At 33.4% G+C, this 19,374-nt stretch overlaps 1 protein-coding gene and 2 long non-coding RNA genes across 5 annotated transcripts in view; 1 reads left to right on the forward strand and 2 right to left on the reverse strand.

Moving 5' to 3' along the window:
• Positions 1 to 200: 200 nt before the first annotated feature.
• The window catches only part of LOC149783206 (uncharacterized), an 87,971-nt gene continuing 68,797 nt past the window's right edge, over positions 201 to 19,374 (reverse strand). For 2 of the 3 annotated variants that reach the window (XM_089931443.1, XM_089931442.1), the window contains exon 8: positions 201 to 3,644. The gene's annotated coding sequence lies outside the window, so the exon portion shown is untranslated. Of the gene's footprint in view, positions 3,645 to 8,346; positions 8,607 to 19,374 lie in introns of all 3 variants that reach the window. The other variant, XR_016413579.1, reaches the window with a different exon arrangement.
• On the reverse strand, positions 14,617 to 17,344 carry LOC149783207 (uncharacterized). The gene is made up of 3 exons (XR_016413578.1): positions 17,092 to 17,344; positions 16,460 to 16,556; positions 14,617 to 15,602 (listed from the first exon to the last, which is right to left on the reverse strand). It is a non-coding gene; the product is annotated as an uncharacterized LOC149783207 (long non-coding RNA).
• LOC149783208 (uncharacterized) lies at positions 17,395 to 18,681 on the forward strand. Its single transcript, XR_016413577.1, has 2 exons — positions 17,395 to 17,846; positions 18,532 to 18,681. It is a non-coding gene; the product is annotated as an uncharacterized LOC149783208 (long non-coding RNA).

Raw genomic sequence — 19,374 nt, forward strand, 5'->3', positions numbered from 1 at the left:
AGAATGCAAATTAATATTTTCTTAGATCTTTTTGATAGCTAAATTCATTTTAAAAAATTAATATAAATCAAAACAGGCATCATTCAAAAATGGAAATCAAAAGCTTCATGAGGACACATAAATGGAAATTGGTAATAGAATATGAACCATGATAAACCTAGTCAGAGGACAAATAAAAAAATAAAACAAAACACTGTCACTGCAGTTTTTAAAAAGCAGTATATTTAAGCATCTTACATACATGTGCAGTGTTACACCTTGATCAAATTGTGATGAATATGATGTTGTACAGGTGTTCCACAATAATCAGAATCTTATTATTCTAACTGCTACTTTCGCAAAAAATCAAAATATAATAAAAGTTAGTATTAATAATACAATAGACATATTAAAATTGATATTATTATTAGTTTTTGTATGATGTACATTATATTTTCTTCTTATGAGGGCTTCAAAGGAGAATAACCTTAAATTATCCAAATCACATTCTATACATTAGGCATTATTAGTATTATTATTATTATTATATTATTATTATTATGCTCAAATGTTTTCACCACTAAACATATTTACTAAACCGTTTTTCAGCAAATGGAGTTTTAATGAATATGGTTCACTGTATACATGTATAAATCTACATGATTCTGTGGTTGTAATTAATTGTATACATTTGTTAAATAAATACATCTAAACTAATGTGTGTTCCCCTTTTCTGAACTTTCAAAACACTGTGAAGCTGAGTTAAGGCAGTTTCCCAGTACAACTGAACAATAATTGATTGCTGGAAAAATCTCTGAATTGTAGCGTAGAATGTGAGTTTCCATAGTAACTAGTTCTTGATTCTACTGATTAGGCCAATTCCAGATGACAATGCTTAACAAAATGTGTTAATATCGTCATTTAATTTTATATTATTATTTACAGGCACATAAACAAGTGTTCTCAATTTTGATATTTTCTAAATGATGATTGTTCGTTGCAAGAAACCCTAATTTATGTAGTTTTTGTGATCTCCCCAAAATAATACATTTGTTTTAGCTTAATCAATTACCATCTTATTTTGTTGAGGTAAAAGATAAACTCCAATAATGTCTGAGTCCAACCAAGTTCGGATCACTTCAGTATTAGATAGACATTGATAAAAAGCTGGAGAGGGCCTAAAAGAGAGACTTATGGGACAGCTGAATGAATGGTGCAAGTCTGCTAGCTAATATTGCCAACAGTTACCTGTTGAGATATATATTTTATGTATGATCTAAACCAATTTAAAGGAGAATTATAAAACCAGGAAGTTTAAATTTTACAGCTGAATTTCAGGATCAACTAGTCCAAAGGATTTCTTGAAGCCAGTACAAAATATTCCAGTTAAAGACCCATTATCAGTTTCTTGTGACCAATGATCTGTTAATTTGTTGATTTCATTAACATCAGTTATTGAAAACTATCATTAATAGTGTTAGCTCTTATAAATGACGGAATGGCATCAGGCTCAAGTGGGGTCATGTGTTAGACTGCTTCTGTATACAATGACTGGTGAGGCCACATAATATATTTCATCAATATCCCTTAAAGCTGTTGCTATATTTTGCTGAAAGTCTTTGTGGGAGGGAGAGAAACAATTGTTCTTGGATGGGTTTAGTTCTTATAAATATTTCCGCAATGTCTTGCACTCTTGGGTACTCATCAATAGCCCTGTGGGGTTATTAGGTTTCGAGGCATGGGGATTTACCCTGGCAAGTTGGCTGTTAGCACCCACCTATATTCATCAAATCAATAAACATTTTTGAAGTAAACTAAACATAAAACCCCTCCAATTTTTGTGGAAAAGCCCTTGTATGTTTAGAATTCATGAACACAGTGATAGCCTGATTATATGATGGTTCTGTTGTCTTATCAAACTCATACCTAGCTTTATTCCTCTATTTTATGCAGTTTTTCATTTCTTTCTTTCTGTGGAATTTATCCCTTAGATGCCTAGTCTTTATGATCTCAGAGGTAATCCATCTTAGGTGAACGTTAGTATTTTAACTCCTTTTATTTTAATTGGTAAATGCTTGTCAAAGACTGTATTCAATAACTGATATAACATGATTAAGGCAGTGATGATATCAGCTGTATTGCTAACTGAGTGTGAGTGTTTGCAAAATAAATCTTTTAAGAACTACTCCTTATCAAACTGTTTAAGTCCACACATCATCTTACAATGTGATGACAAATTTTAGACAATTTTGGAGCATGTCTAGTTACAGATCACATAGTGGTCACTCAATGCATACACAGGTGCATTAATTTCACTTATATTTTACGGTTTATTACTATAAACATGATCAATGATAGTAGCACTTCTATCTGGTATTTAAGTTGCAGTTGCAATTATTTAGGTAAATCTGTAAGATTCAAAGTTACTTATCCATTTTAATGGAGTTTTCATGTAGTTAATGTTGAAACCACTCGATACGATAGTTTGTAGATGTATACTTTGGTAGGATTTTCTGAATTTGCACCTCAAATCTATCAATCCCATCAGGTATAGATTAGGTAGCCTGTAAACTGAACATATGAAGCCTAAGAGTGAGATGGTGAAACACAATCCCATCAAAGTCTATAATCTTATAAATCAGGGTGGTTGAATATCTTCAACAACATGGGCAACATGGACCAAAAATGTAAAGTTCATGGTCCAACATGATATATATTATAGAATTGACTTTCCGTATGAATGTGGGCCACAAAAAATGAAGTATGGGCCACATTTTGGCCTATGGGCATGTATTTGGGCAACTATGTCATAAATTATAGCTTCCCCAGACATGTAATCATTAAAATATAGCAACAATTTTAATTAATGCTCTTTAACAAAATCACCAAAAAATTTCTTAAAAAGGGAAAAAGACACAATATGGTATCTTAGAATCAATACACAACTCATTTATTCAGAGTCCCCACTAATATGTTGTATAAAGATGGAACAACAAAATATCCACATTAGTAGGGATTCACTATATATGCAAATTACATTATTTTTGACTTGCCACTAGAGTATATCTAAAAATGTTTACAAATTTGATTCCAATATATTTGGACAAATTTAACATTTATATCTCACTAGAGCAAAACTATAAAATATACAAACAGGTGATGTGGTTTCTTCAAAACAATGTCTATTCTAGAACTAAAGATTTAGTGGGGAAGTTCGAAAGGTGGCCTAAATATATAAGATTGTTTCCTAAAGTAAACATGGGGAAGTTCGAAAGGTGGCCTAAATAAGATTGTTTCCTAAAGTCTGGGCCAGACACTTGCATGCAATTTTTTGGCATTCATTTATTTTGGAATTTAGCACACACATCCAACACTTGTGTCCTAGAATAGACCCTGTTTAAAAGTGATCTTTTACAAAAGTCTCATGATTAATGATCTGAGCAAATAATTTGATTTTATCAAGAGTATTGTCAAGAAAAACTTAATACAGCAGGTATTCACAAGGAAAATGTCACTTTTTATTGTTGTTATACTGATATAAATGTCAATATGGGTGATACAAGATGTAGGATTGTTGTGATATTCATAGTTACTAGGTAGAAAAACATGATTTAGCTTCAGTAATTGCAGATACTGTTCTGGAATCACTTCATTGCCTCCTTTGCCTAAAAAGAGAAAAGAAATAATTGTTCAGCTTACCTAACAGCAGAAAACTTAGAAAAGAAACCAGTCAGTTTCTAATAACTATTTTGTTGAAAAGAGGCCAGTTTTTAAGTATTGCAGTACATGTATTTGATAAGTCACACATTTATTTGTTTAGAAGCCATGCCTTGTCCAAATATGTTTGCACTTGTTAAGAGTAATCAGTAGAGTGGCTGAGTGGTGTAAACCATTCGCCATTGCCTATCACTACCCTTGCATCTTTGTCCATGTGGGTTCGTGTCTCTGAGAATGTGAGAAAGATGTCAGTAGCTTCTCAGGAGTCAGTGGTTCTTACCAGGGTTTTCCCTGTGTTCTTCCTCCACCAGTTTTTGTGAAAAAGGTGATGTGAATCATCTGAATCAAATTTTAACATATATTTTACACATTAAACATCCATATCTGTCAAGTCTCATCATGAACTGCATTTTGTAAAGAAATCATACACATATCACACATTCTTAAAAGAGGTTTTCAGACAGTTTTTCTGTCAACATATTAAATTTTATAACTACAGCAAGTGTGGCTTTAATATGTTTTCAACATATTTACGACCATTTTAATTTCATTAGGAACAATAGCGTTAAAAAGCATTATTAAAAACAAGCCAGTATTAAACTGTTTTCTGATGTAACTATAAGAGGCTGGCTTCAAGGGATTCGGGTTTCCCTCCCCTGACACCCACCAGGGTTCTGCCCATGTTCCCAAACAGGTAGGTGCCACTTACCCCCTCAACCACCATCTCACTCATGACACCCAAGGCTCCTTTGCAGCCTTGAACATACCAAGGCTTTCTCATAATGCAATGTCCAGTGTATGATTTGCTAAACTTTGCTTGAACATGGTTTGCATAGCAACTGAGAATTGCTTAATAAGACATTTTCAAGGACTTAAGAAACTTTTTAAGGAGCATTTTTCCATCTATGGAATTTAAAACCCATATGTTCATTTGCTTATCGCTCCATACATTGAAAAAAAAGTAGAATAAAAACAACAAAACTAATTATCAAGTGAACTGATAAAAGGGACACGAATGCATCTAACAATGTCATGTTCATTTGATTCACTCAGTTTTATCTCATTTTTTATTTATCTATTCATTATTTCTAAAATATACTGAACAAGAAACTTTATGAATTTAAAACGAGATACATTTTATTTATTTGGTTTTAATGTTTTTTATCTCAAAGTTACGAGGAATTCGGGGAAAATACAAGAAATTGTTCATGAATTTCTCATTCAGAAGCTGTAGCCACAACATGATTTTCAAGATGGTTGCCATGGCAGTCATACTGAATATCAGATTGGCACCATTTTCATTTGTGACTAACAAGACACTATTAGAAGTCTTCTGGTGACAGCTGACCCATAAGATCTTAAAACTGTCTATAAAGAATTTATACATGTACGTATTTACACTATATGTCAGGAAAATAGGTGGAATATGATACATTATGATACATTCAAGACTTAAAACCAATCTGGCAAATACCAAGTTCTTAGTGTAGCCTAACATGTTTCTATTAGAATACATCACTTCCCTAATATTCCATAAATAGCTCAGAGGAAGGGTTTAAATAATTATTCTCAATTTTAAGGTTTTGATGCGACACAAATAATATGGCTAACTGGGTTTGTTAAAATCAACTTAAGCAATTGTACCCAAATCCAGCACTCTTGGCTCTAGGCAGATCCTGTTTCTCCTTGAGATGCATGCAATACAAAATGGATGAAAGCAATCTTTAAAACCACCTGACTTTGACTGTACCTGTAGCTTGCAGCTTTTGGAGTATCTACATTTGATTTTGACTGCACCTGTAGCTGTTAGTCGAGAGCTAGCTACCTAGACAGATGTGTACACAAGCAATGAATATTAGAATTTTATTACAAAATGAGTCATCCCCCATTGGGTAACTAATACAGGTATGATTGTGAACGCAAATTCATACACATATTGAAACTGTAGAGTGGAATTAATGGAACACTTCCTTAACTCATTGCCTATTATATCTAACAAAAAAGTGTTCAGCACATGATAGGGTATACAAGATGGCCAGTATAACTTGTGGAAGAAGAATCCAGGAAAACCCAAAGAAGAACCACTGAACCATGGGAAACTACCGGCAAGCTTTCTCACATACCTATGTTAGCCGAACCTGCAACTTGAACCCACACAGACAGAAGTGAGATGACAGTGATTGGTAAAGGTGAGCACTTTGGACAACTTGGCCATCCAGGGCTCTAAAAGCAATAGGCGTAGTTCCAGTTTAAAATTTAAAAAAAGTGTTGCGGTCTGTCCAAATTAGATGTCTGTTTACTAGTTTTCACTCTTTCATTACTTTAATTTTCCTTCTCTTTATTTTATTTATCAATGACCTTATGCTCTGTACTCAACATACAGATGATACAGCAATTTCTTTAACAGGTAGCAATATTTAATCTATACCTTAGAAGTTCGTATCTTATATTAACTGATGACTATTCAAAAGACTATAAGATGGCAGTAACTGAATCTATGACAAAATGTGTGCTTATGGAAACATCTAAAAACTTTCAAAGCTAAAGAAAGATGTTGCATACATTAATAAATTAATTGAAAATATAGACAGTTAGAAGCAGTAATGAGTATTCACTGATAGAAGTGTGAAGTGGGGAAAAAACAAATAGACAATGTCTGTAGGTCTCACACATCTATAATTACATTGCTTAGTAAAATAAAACTTCACCAGTGATAAAGGAGTTCTTTACTATAATGATTATATATGTCATATAAATGTTTAAGAAATCGGGGCATTTATACTAGTTCACAAGGATACAGAACTCATAAGCTCCAAAAACAAGCAGCTCGGCTGATGCTTTTTATAGCCTCATTGATGCACCATCATCAAACGTGTTCATGGGATGACAAGGGTTACAAATCGATGAAATAACACATTTTCTGAAAGCGGTTCTGGTTTCTAAATCTATCAAAGCAGATGTTCCAGAGTACATGATTAAGTTATTCTACAAAATGTCTTCACCCTATAATCTAAGAGCAAAGTTCAATTTAGAATTACCAAAACTTTGTTTTGAATCATTCAAGGGATGTCTACAGTATCTAAAATATGGAACTCCCTGCTCACATTTGACCTGCTGATTGTTAATTAACTAGACCAATAAAATTTGAGTTTTGGGGTTGATAAAGATGTTTCCTATAAAAATTATCACTGTTTCTTTTGCATCTTTCATATCAGCATATTTACAAAAGGATGTAAAACTGTCTTGTACATATAAATTCAGTCTACAAACATCTCTCTCTTTTTTACGTAATGATGTTTTATGAAAAAATATAATGTAATTTTACCACAAGCCATGTTTCTGCAGAATATCCTAAATATATATCTAAGTAGAATTGATCATAGACTAATATGTATAAGTGAAGATCTTGCTGAATCTAAATTTTAAAACAGTTATTGGATGACAAGAAACAAAACTTTATATATGCAGTTACTTTCATAATATATTTTAGTATGTATCTGTTGACTTGCTAACTTGAAAATAGTTATTTTCATAAGAGAGAACCATTTGCATAAAGATATATATATATATACTTTTTATGTAGATGGGTTTCAAGGGAGGTTAGTTGTATTAACAGTTACCCTCTTAAAATAAAGACTTATTTTGATATAATTAAAATGAATGATAGTTGCATGACCTAATTTTACTCACTTGAGAAACGACTCTAGAGGAAATGTTATGTGATAGGTATCATTTTACATATAGTTACTTCAATAATCTGCATCATTTGAAACAAATTGACCATGGTATTAGAGAAATGATTACTAATATAAATGTTAGTGCTCCCATCCATTTCTATGAAAAATGTATAGCTTTATTTCATCTCTCAAATCTACAGTGTATATACTGTACCATTTATTAGATACGCAGAAACCTGATAGTTATACTATAAGAAGTGCACTGTGCTCCAAAATAGTTACCTTTTACGTCTTACAGGACTGTAACTTAAATTACTGAAATAAATATAAATTTACTTCACTTTCCACTTGTAGGGAGATGACATTGTAACCACTCTTTCAGTTCCATAACTGATTAATTTTCTATTAGCCTTTGAGGTAATGTCACCCCGGGGAACCTCGTCTTCCTTTAACTACTAATGCTATGTTCCAAAGCTTGGATGTTGAATTCAATACATTGCCCATCTGAGTTAGTTTTAGGTACAAGGTCATCATGCACTGTATCACATCCACCACATTCATAACTTGTCTTATTGGAAAACTTGTTCTCTACTAATTCAAAATAAATTCTAATTGTGTTCTCTTAAGCTGATTTAGGAACCAACCACTGAATTTGAATGGGCTTACATTGTTCTTTCAAACTGGAGTTTGTGGTGTCTTTTTTCAGATGATATAATTGATATGATATAGTTTTTATTCAATAAATCTGTACATGAATATTTCCTTTAAAGCAACTGGGGGGAGGGATTAGTCATAATTTAATAGCTTGCAAGTCTACTGTTAAATGAATGTATCTAGCAGGTTCCATTTTTGTCCATATTTGGTTAGACATATTTTCTGTAATCCATGGCAAAACACTTCTTGAAGTACATGTTTTTCATCACTTATTATAGAGCTGTATGTTTTCAGTTTTATTAATATGCTGGTCACATACTACATGGTTTTTCCAGTGCTATTGTATGAAGAAAATGCTCCATTGTGGGTATTCCATCTGTTGCCTTCTTAGGTCAATGGATTGTATACCAAGTCATCTAGAAATATTATATTCTTGGAGCTCTGGTTTAGTTTAGTCAACTGCCATGGGGAGGTTGTAACTGTGAATTTTGCCGACATCTTTGTAACACAGTCATTTCAAGTCAATGTATTTGGTTTCGCATGGGGTTGAATATGTGGCATGTTCGTACTTCAGAATATCTGTTGATTTAAAATTGATTATTAATGAGGTTCCATTTACTAACCATTTCAGGCAAACCTGGACAGAGGTGAAGAATGGGTTTTGTTTATTGATTGCCAAGTGTTGAAATGTTGCAGAAACAGCTTTTGTCCTTTCTGAAATATTTCAAACTATGCAGAAATCAGTATTAATATATTAACTTAGGAAAGTGGGAATGCAAAACTTTCCAACCTCGGAGGGATGTGTGTTAATAATGGTAGTTAAACAAACCTGCATTCTCAATGAATATGTTAACGATTTGGGGTGTGTTTCCCAGGCAAAGTCTCATGCTATAAAAATGAATTACACTGCAGGACAGTCCATATAACTTTATCTATTTGTTCAACTTAAATATGAATTCTTTTATCCGATAAATTGGTTGTATTAATATCAAAAAAGCATAATGAGTTATACAGTAATGATGGATCAGCATGTGTCTGACATTTAGTTCAAGATAGTAATTAATAGTTCACATTGTAGGGGCTTAACTGTCATTAAGGGGGGAGTAGATCATGCTATCGATTTATTGGTAATGGTAACTAGTTCTGTTGGAGAAATACATTAATTTTCCTGTAATATGTGAATTTATGGAAAAATAGAAATTGAGTGCATGTAGACAAACACAGCTCTCATGTATGGAATACATGGTAATGACCTGAAACTGTTGTGAAATATGATACTGGCTATTGAATTCTGAGTACTGGAGAATAGGATATTTCAGTTCAGGGTGTGAGAAAGAAAAACTAAGCGATTTAGGCTGCAATTATTTATTTGTTCAAGGAAAATAGCTTCCACAGCTTAATGTAAGAGTGAACTTATGAATATAAGAGTGGACCACCAGTCTGGATGAATGACAGACGCCATTAGTGACGCCTGAGTAGACCATTTTTCAGTACAAACAAGTCAACCACAACACCAGCTGATAAGCTTTGATGATTCTCGAAAGTGACACATAACCAGTTATCAGGTTATGAAGACATGCCATACTATTTAAGTTCAAAACGCTCAATCAATTTTGTGATAAACTTTGCTGTATCTATATACACAGAACTGCTAATTGCATTTTAGAACTTTGTGTTAGTTTATTTTCTAGTAGATTGCATCCTATATTTGGTCTCGTAGAATTTTCATTTATATATCCAGTTAGTTAAATTGTTATATTCTGTACACAGGGAGATTGTGTTTTCTATTCTATATCTCTGCTTAGATCTTCATTTGTTCTATCCATTAATTTAATATTTTAATATTTCTTTCATCAGGGCTATAACACCATGGTCGTTCTTGAGACATCGATAACCACCAACCAAAAATGTAAACCCCACCGCAAGTGGGGGCTCATCAGTGTGGCCTTTCTGTCTCCTTTGCATCTCTTGCCAGAGGAAATGATTTTCCCAGCTCATTTTGATATAGATTTATTGGGAGAACCACTGATTTTTGAGAATGTTATGTTGCTAGAAGAATATGTTGGTCAAACAATATTTCAACATTTAGCTGACATCTTTGTGATTAAAGTCTGTCCTGAAGTTTCTTTATCAGTTTATCTTTAACATATATATACTGCCTGAACTCCATGTATTGTGAATTTTACCTTAAGTTCTTCATTGATTTACATTTGGTTGGTAATGTTCTTATGGACTTTTGGAACCTGAAAACATGGATTTGTTGGATTTTTCCATTTGTTGCTCATATTCCTGTCTTACATGATACCAGAGATTTCTCATACTCAGCCTCCATTTTTAAAAAAAGATCAAATCATTATTTTTTTGGGCAAATATTTATTCTGTATTTAGAAAACTTATGATTTCTTAATAATTATATGCGCAGTTACATTAGTGAGATTTTATTTTCCTTACCTAAATGTTGTTGAAATACATTACCTGTGTACTTAACCAAAGTTGATCATCTGATCCTATGGATCAAGAAACAATATAAATATAAAACAAATTTGACTGATATAATACTTAATTACTGCTACTGCTTTCCAGACAGAACAAACCTTGATCATACAATGCGATTTCATCCTCCAGTAGTGTGAACTGGAAGGTTCTGAATACAAGAATGGCCTTAGTCCATCGGATACCCTGCCCATGCACACTCTCCATCATTCTGTTTCAGAAGGCAGCCTAAACTAGTGGGACATCAGTGTTGGGGTGTGTGTGAGAATTATTTGACAATAACAACAGGTAAATAGTATAGCATTAAAACTGGTTTATTTCCCACAAATCTGAATACCAGCAGTACAGAATATATTGCTATTACATAGCTTAATTTCTCGGTCTGGTGGGAGGCTGATAATCCTACAATCGGTGAAAGAATAAATTAACACAAGGAATACTGACCCTCACAGTAAATGAATAGAAGAAGACTACAGCCTAATAGTATCTATATGGGGACACTTCTGAGTTATTGTACAACAAATGGACCCAAAGAAAATATGTCTTTGCTTTTTTGAGTCAGCAAGCAAAAGTAAGCCGAGGTACTATATGATCATAAATATACCATTTTTAAAGAGGCAAATAACAGATGGAGATGTAGGAATGTCTCAAACCTCATGGGCTTTAATTTCAATGAATGAAAGGTTCATCTCAGTAATGGACTGATGGCATCTCTTTGATAGTTAATGCAATCCATCTAAAAATTCTGGAAGCTGAAATATCATCTGTTCATTTAATGGGGAGGAAAAGATGCTGTCTACCTTTCCTTCTCCTTTTAGAAACTGCCAACTAAAAGCATAAAACCCAAACTGGACATAAAATTCTATCCCAAGCACAGATATGATTGCTTCTGGGGATCTCAATCAAAAGTGAAGCAAATGATAGAAGTTGGTTTTTGTTATTAAAAACTCTGGTTGGCAAAGGAGAGAAGCTGAATCAATTTCCATTGAATATTATCCATGATGGGGCTAGAAACTCTGTCCTTTGTCATGTGGAAGCTAAGCAAAGTAAGAAAACTGTATTGAGGGTAAGGTTCTCAAAGGAAGCTTCACCCAAAGATTCATATGGTGTTTTAGTTGGAGACCATAAGAGGCATTAGTGAACAAGACACCTGTCTTTGCAGCTCGAAATAACTGATCAGTGGATAGGGCCACTTTATAGCCCTTCATAGTAGAGACTAAGTAATATCTCTCTTCAAGTTAAGGTAGAGAGAAAAACCAGTTACTGCACTCAGAAAGAGACATCAGGGACTGACAAGTTTGCAAGTACTGCACCAAGTGCAAACATTTCTGCACTGGATACCATAGACCTGAGATTTATATTGTCTCCTGAACTGAATGATGCACCTGTCAACTTTGTTCAAAATGTTGTACTTGCAGAGAAATGACTTGAAATGTGGCCAGCATGAAAGTAGAGAATCTGCAGACTGCTGTGTTGGAGGCAAAATGAGCTGAGACAGGAGCTCCTTTCACTCGGGTAATGTTGACCAGCAAGTCAAGAATATTGCTGAACCACAACCATGGGGGACCACAGAGGGGTAGTCACATGACCTGAACAGTGGAGTCTTTTCTTTAATAAGTACATTTAGGATCATCATGAGGGATGAAAGGGTGTAAATGAACAGACAATCCAATTTCAGGCTGAAAGCTTCCACTGCCCAAGCCCTCTAGTCAGATAGGGGTAGGTGGGAACTAGGCAAATATATGAATGAAGTCTGTTTCATAACCTTGTTACAAACAATATCAAATCAACTAGTACAATCCAAACTATACTACTCAATATGAGAAAGTATAAAAGAAGAGGTGAAAACGATGCTAGAAATAGGTATCACTGAGGAATCTGACTCACATTATGCATCGCCCATAGTAATTATTAGAAGTCAGATTGTAGAAATAGATGTTGTACAGACTTTAAGAAACTAACTAAATGACCATTTTTGACATTGAGCCAATCCATGGCATACTCTAGTAAAATTTGGCAATGCCATTTTCTTTATAAAGATCGATGTAAACAAAGAGTATTGTCAGATATAAATAAAATCTTCATGTAAGCACCTAAGAGGTCTGAAAATTGTAGAAAATATTGCAGACAAGAGCCTAATTCCTAATCCATAAGAAAACTTGAGGATAACACTAAAAGTTTATCAAAAAAGTGTTAATTTAGCTTAGAACAGCATAGAGAACAGCCAGATCAACAAAATGTGACAATGGTTCCCAAAGACTTGAATATGTAGGTTACATAGGAAACAGGAGAAAAACCAAACCAGTCTGGAGGAAGTTCAGAATACATAAAACTGTCTAAAGGCCAGAGAGTAAAAGGTAAGTTTTTAAAGAACTGATAGGTTCTTACAGGAAATATGTCCCAAACTTTAATGTCATGGCTGTACCTCTTAATGACTAGGAATAGGAAACCTACAAAAGTAGAGTGAGGTAATGTTCAAGAAAATTTCTTCAGAATTCTGATAAAAGTTTGGACAAATGTCCCTCTGTTGCAACTACCTGATTTAGATAGTTTATACTTCATATAAATGCAAGAAATTATGGTTTCTGTTCCAAACTATGACAAAATTATATACCCTGCATCTTATGCCGGCAAAACATTGACAATGAGTGGAAGGGTATATTTAGTTATTGAGAGAGAAAGTCTTGTGAAGTTCTCTAATAATTAATTTCTCTGTACAGTTGAGAATTTGTACATGAAACTGACCATTCCCATTAACTATACCTGAATCAGGCTAAGATTTTAATAATAATAATAATAATATTAATAATAATAATAATGTCTTTGTCTAATGAGGGCTACTCAATTAGTTAAATATAACTAATCTCCCTTGATGCCCTCTATTAATGCAAATATTTCTCTCATGAAAAGTAACAATTTACAGATATGTAATGTATAAAAACATAATAAAAAAAGTTTATTTTAACTGCATATATAAAGTTTTGTTTCATCTCTCCAATAACTTTGTTTTGAAATGACTTTCATCAAGATCTTCCTGTATACAGTTAATGATCACTTCTGCTTATATGTACCTTTATGCAATTCTGCAAAAATGTGGCATGTATTATGTTTACATTAGTTTCATACTGACTCAAAAACAATATTAGGTACAAAATTAGAGAGACCTTCATACACTTAACTTATGTGTATAAAACATTTTATACCTACCTACTTTTATTAATAAACTAATATGAAAGATGCAAAACAAGCAAGGATTAAATCTCGAACTCGAACTTATATTTTCTAGTCTGTTCATTAATTTGTAAGTTTGGGGTATACTGCATGTGCATTTTTTAAAAAGGATTTAACTGAATCTGCAGATCAAATGTGAACAGGATTTGAGTTCTGAATAATACAGACTTCCTTTCTCCGAATAATACAGACTTCCCGGCTGTACTTTTTCCATCGTATACTCTGGAAAAGGATGGAATACGATGGAAAAACATGGAAAACCCTGGAAAACGATGGAAAAATGAAATATTCTGCAGAATTTAGCATGGAAACCCTGGACATTGTGCATGGAAAATGCTGGACATGCCTGGAAAATGCTGGACATTTTGGACTTTGAAATTTTTCAGCATGGAAAACCCTGGAAAACGATGGACATTTTGGACTTTGATTTTTTTCAGCATGGAAAACCCTGGAAAATGATGGACATTTTGGACTCTGAATTTTTTTCAGCATGGAAAACCCTGGAAAAGCATGGACAGTTTAGACTTAGAAATTTTTGGATAAATTTCAGCATGGAAAACCCTGGAAAAGGATGGACAGTTTGGACTTAGAATTTTTGGGATAAATTTCAGCATGGAAAACCCTGCAAAAGAACTTAGTCAATTTTCAAGATTGGTACAAAGAATTATTTTGAATTACCTAAAGAAAGAGCAATCATGACTAAACTGCGCTGTAACACAGATTTTTGAACTTGAAACTGAACTATTATTTCAAACCTATAATAAATATACACTGAGAAATAGAGGACACAAGTCAAATAAACAAACTAAACCATACACACACACACACACCTGACCCCTGCTTTAAAAAAACAAACTACAAGTGCTGAAGTAGTACATCATTTATTGTATGTACCACATATGTAAATAAATGTTCATTATCAAAAGAACATCACTATACAAAAATGTTGGTGTAACACAAACTATACATGTATGAAGAGATATCCTGAAAAATTAGTTAAATCCTGACCAGAAAATATCTGGTGCATATAAAATCATAAATATGTCCAAATCTGTTCACCACTTGAGCTTGACACTACAGTGTATAAGTATGAAATTCTGCTGTGCAATGGTGAGAGCCATTTTAGTCCTTTTCATGATGATTGGGGAGAACAGTACCATAAATGGCATTTCCAATTTCAACAACAATAATAGGTTCTCAAAGACACTTGATCCTATTTTTGATGATGAAAGGAAGTCTTCTTTCTTGTCAGAGCCAACTTCATTCCAAGGAGATGTTTGCTCATAATTATTAGTTATGTACACCTGGACAGCCCCCAGTTTCACACATTTCTTCTTTATCGGAGTACAATTTTTTGCAGATCTCACAATAAAAATTCTATTTGAGATACTCCTTACTGAATTCACATTTTTCCTTCAAATCTTTGACAATTGTCAATCCTGTGTTTGCTGAAGGAAGATGCAACTGAATTAAGTCCAAAAAGTCACATATTTAGCATCTGACAAATTATGTCTTGTTGGCAAAGCCCCAAGGACAATAACATGTTCAGACTTTGTGATTTCACTACAATATATATCTTGTTATGGGGCTATGACATAAAGTGGGGGATCTGTGACATGGGATGGGTAAGACTGAGTTGCTTCATTCACCTGATGATACTGTTCATCGTCTGAACTTGATTAAAACTCTATACTTTCTTCTGAGTCAGATGAAAAACTCATGTCACTGTCACCATATCTAGTTGGTTCATCTGTTGATATTCTCATTATATTTGAAGATTAGTATTACGTACAGTCACCAATTTCATAATATCCAAGACCAACAGAACTGGATTCACCTAGATCAACAACACTGTAATGAGAAATACAAATTTTAGTGAACATGTATAATTCATATTAAAATCTTAACATTCAAACATTATTGTTTTGTTGTGGGAATTGAATATGTACAGTTAATATTACACTGTTACAGTAGTTTAGTTTGACAAATCCAATGTTAATGCATGCATCATTTAAACATAGGTAATGCAAACATGATACACAATGAATGCATGTTAATGACAAGTAATTGATACACAATAATATACTCAATCATACAAAGTACATGTGATACAACATACACTTCATAAATGTATGTGATGTTTTCAGAAAAACAACTCAAGTTTCATAACGTTTTAGGGCATTATAAGAAAAATGAAAGTAAAAATTATATTTAACATTTTAAATGATTAAAAACTGAAGTACGACAATGCATAACAATAAATTATTAATCTTGTTCTGCAAGAATCAATACTGATCAGATATTTCCTGGAATTTCTGTAATTGGCTGATTTGGTTAAATATGGTGTACATTGTGCATATATTGTGTATGGTGTGTTGGATAACCCATACAGAGTGAATGTTCTGTTCAAACACGCACATTGAATATTCTGTCTGTAAATACTGAATGATTTCACCATATACTCAGAATTTGTTGAACTCTGAAAATTCCATTTAGTATTGTATAGTGAAATTTGTTTATTCCTTAAATTATTGATATGGTAATGAAACTGTGTTTAAGATATGAGCCATGTTAAGCTGTGAATGTACTAGGTAAGAACAAATGTATAAAGAATAATGCTTATCTTCACACAAATAAACATTGCTGTGGGAGACAGCTGCAGACATTATTTAAAATGTAAAAAAACTCTCTATTACTCCTGGAATTACCATTGTTTTCTCTTCCTCCAGTACATGGTGCTTTTAGGAATGGACTTTGTGGAATTAACTTCAAACTGCTTATATATTTTGTCCTGAACACCAGTACCTGTAATACACAAACAGCATTAAAACGTTTACAGACTGTACAGTCAGACTGATTAAAACATCAACATATCGTTCAAAAATCATCTTCATGGTAAAACTTGTGTACATTTTAATCTTGCTAAGATTAATGTGAAATTTTTCAAAATTTCTTTTTCCAGGACTTAAGTTACTTAAGTTATGATTTTACTTATATATGTAGCAGTCTGAAAATTTAGCAGTAACCTAAAGACCTTTTTGAACATTTCCAAGACTGACAATTACAAGGTTATGGCTGTTAAAATAAAATTCCACAAATTAGGTTGCTTTGAAAGTTATATATACATATATACTGAAAAACAAAAATACCTACTCTAATTTTAAAACTGGTGCAAAAGGAAACTTGTTTTTGACCTTGTATATCTTTTCACATTTATTGTAATACTTGCTTACAATTTAATTACCAGTCATACATATATAGTGTTGGGCGGTTAATCATATAGTCAGTTTATACTTGGGCAAACGAGATAAAGCCGAGACTCCGTTTATTTCATACTCACCTATAATGTTTGGGTGTCCAGTTTGTGTTGTATTTCCATTTGTGTTCCACACCTCGACACGATATTGCCTCTTGGTCGTAAACTTTGTCTTCTAAAACCACTTTACTGTAAACCAATCATTCCCCAACATATCCAAATCACGGCGTTGGTATCCGATGTATAGATATTAACTCTTTAGATAAATCATAAATCAAAAGAGAACAAAATGTCTGATTTTTCTGTCAAGTATTCGCCTTTACGTATCGGAGTCACGTTTTTGTCACGCAGAAATAGCCGAGGTTGTTCCGTATGATGATGGCTGATGAAGCTGACTATGAAGGGATATAAAATTATGAACTTATTTTTTTAACCAATTACTACATTGAAAAAGCCGACATATTTCGATTTCATGCGTTAGAACCAAATTTTCTGTAAAAAGAAAAAAAAAAAAAAAAACGTTTCTGTAAATTTTGGTTCCAAATTCGGCACCGTAAAACGCTTTGGATAACCAGTCTAGAATTTGGGCGCAATTTTCGATTGGAGTGTCATTGAAATTGTAAAATATAAAATATCCCAGGATTTTAAGATGACCACTGAACCAGAAATATCCCTGGTTATATGGGTTAATGATCGTCCCATTCAGGAAGGCATAATCTGTATGGCTGATGTACACTCGCCACGAAAAGAAATGAAGGAATATCGCACGGGAGAGAAAGTGATGGCGGTTCGTCGTGGATTCAAGGGATACCATGAGTGTATTATTGCGAAAATAGCAGGTAAGTCATTACTCAGTCCAATTGTAGCAAAATTATTTGCACGGCCGCCAAATACCTTAGCTGCGAAAGACTTCGCGTGACGTAAATTTACGGAAAGCTATTACGAAATATATCCTATGGAACAATTTTTTTTTATGCTGTTTGAAGACATAAATTAGACGTCAAAATAGTAAGGATATTGAAAGGTATGTGTTATGTTTTGAGCTTTGTTTACATAATTGGCAACATTTTTTACTTATCCTAATGCACAATGACCAGTTATCTCGTGTCTGTCTTTCAAAAAAGTTAGTACGTGCCGGCCTTGCGAATATACATTTCCAAATTGTAAATTTCACTTTAAATTTTATTCACCCTTGATATTATCAATGATCTGACTGGTATTTGTATTTTTTACATTTTCGTTATTATTTTCCAGACAGTGTGCTATTTGTAGCAATAAGTTATATTTGTTTTAATTAATTTTAGACTGCGACTCAGAAATATTCCAGTAGATCTCTTTTCCAATTAATCTTCAGTTCAGATTATGGCTTGTTTCTGTCTATCCAATTTCTATTCAGTCATTTCAGTAATATTTAATAGTAACTTATTGTATAATTAATAAGAATGTACAGTTGTAAACTGTTGGAAATGATTATCAATTTTCCTCACCAAAAATACTTGTTTAGTTTGTGTCCTTTAATTTCAGAAAAAAAGTGGCAAGGCACAGTTATGTAAACAACTTGATGGCGACAGCTTCATTGAAATTCTTCGATCTTTTAATTTGAATTAAGCAAGCGAGAGGTAATACCACATTTGTTTCAAATTCAAATGTCTAGAACATTAGCTGTAACCTGGAGTTGTGTATGTAGATAAGCAGCAGAGGGGCTGTACAGACCGAAACTTTTTGCACAATAAACCCCTCCAGGAAACTATTCCTCGATAGAGGGCTTATTTCGACGAAATAAACCCTTCTATTCAGAATACAGGACAAAAAAAAATGTCCCCCGAAAACTCGAAGAGTTTCCAGGGACAAACTCGTTGAGTTTGCACTGACAACTTGGGTTACTTCAATAAATCTGAAACAGTTTCCGTGGCGGGGTCGTTATTGAAAAATCCATGGGTCGGGTCCATCCCCTCTGCTGCTCTGGGAAATGAGTTTCCAAGGAAAAACATTTTTATGTTGCAAATAGTGTATCAAGTCCAATACGGTATCTTGTTCTGGGATCGTGTAAATTTATTGTCACAAATCCGTGAGGTTTTCTTTGAGCATGACTGAAGAAATTTTTAAATTTATTTAAATCCATATCGCCACCACACCAGGTTTGATGAATATTTCTCAGTGTATGTGTATCAACTCCATTGAATATCGCAAGAAGATTACAATTATCCCTGATTACTTTAGGAATTTGTGTATAACGCTGAGTAACATAAATCACATCAGTGTTTTTGTGACGTCCCCGGGAAAATATTCTTGCGGGATTTTTTTGCTTGTCCAACATAACATCATCATACACTACTAGGTTGTTAATTGATTCATCAAGATCCTCGA

This window comes from Sinohyriopsis cumingii, chromosome 14, assembly GCF_028554795.1.
Source record: "Sinohyriopsis cumingii isolate HCF-2022 chromosome 14, ASM2855479v2, whole genome shotgun sequence".
Taxonomy (NCBI): Eukaryota; Metazoa; Mollusca; class Bivalvia; order Unionida; family Unionidae; genus Sinohyriopsis; species Sinohyriopsis cumingii.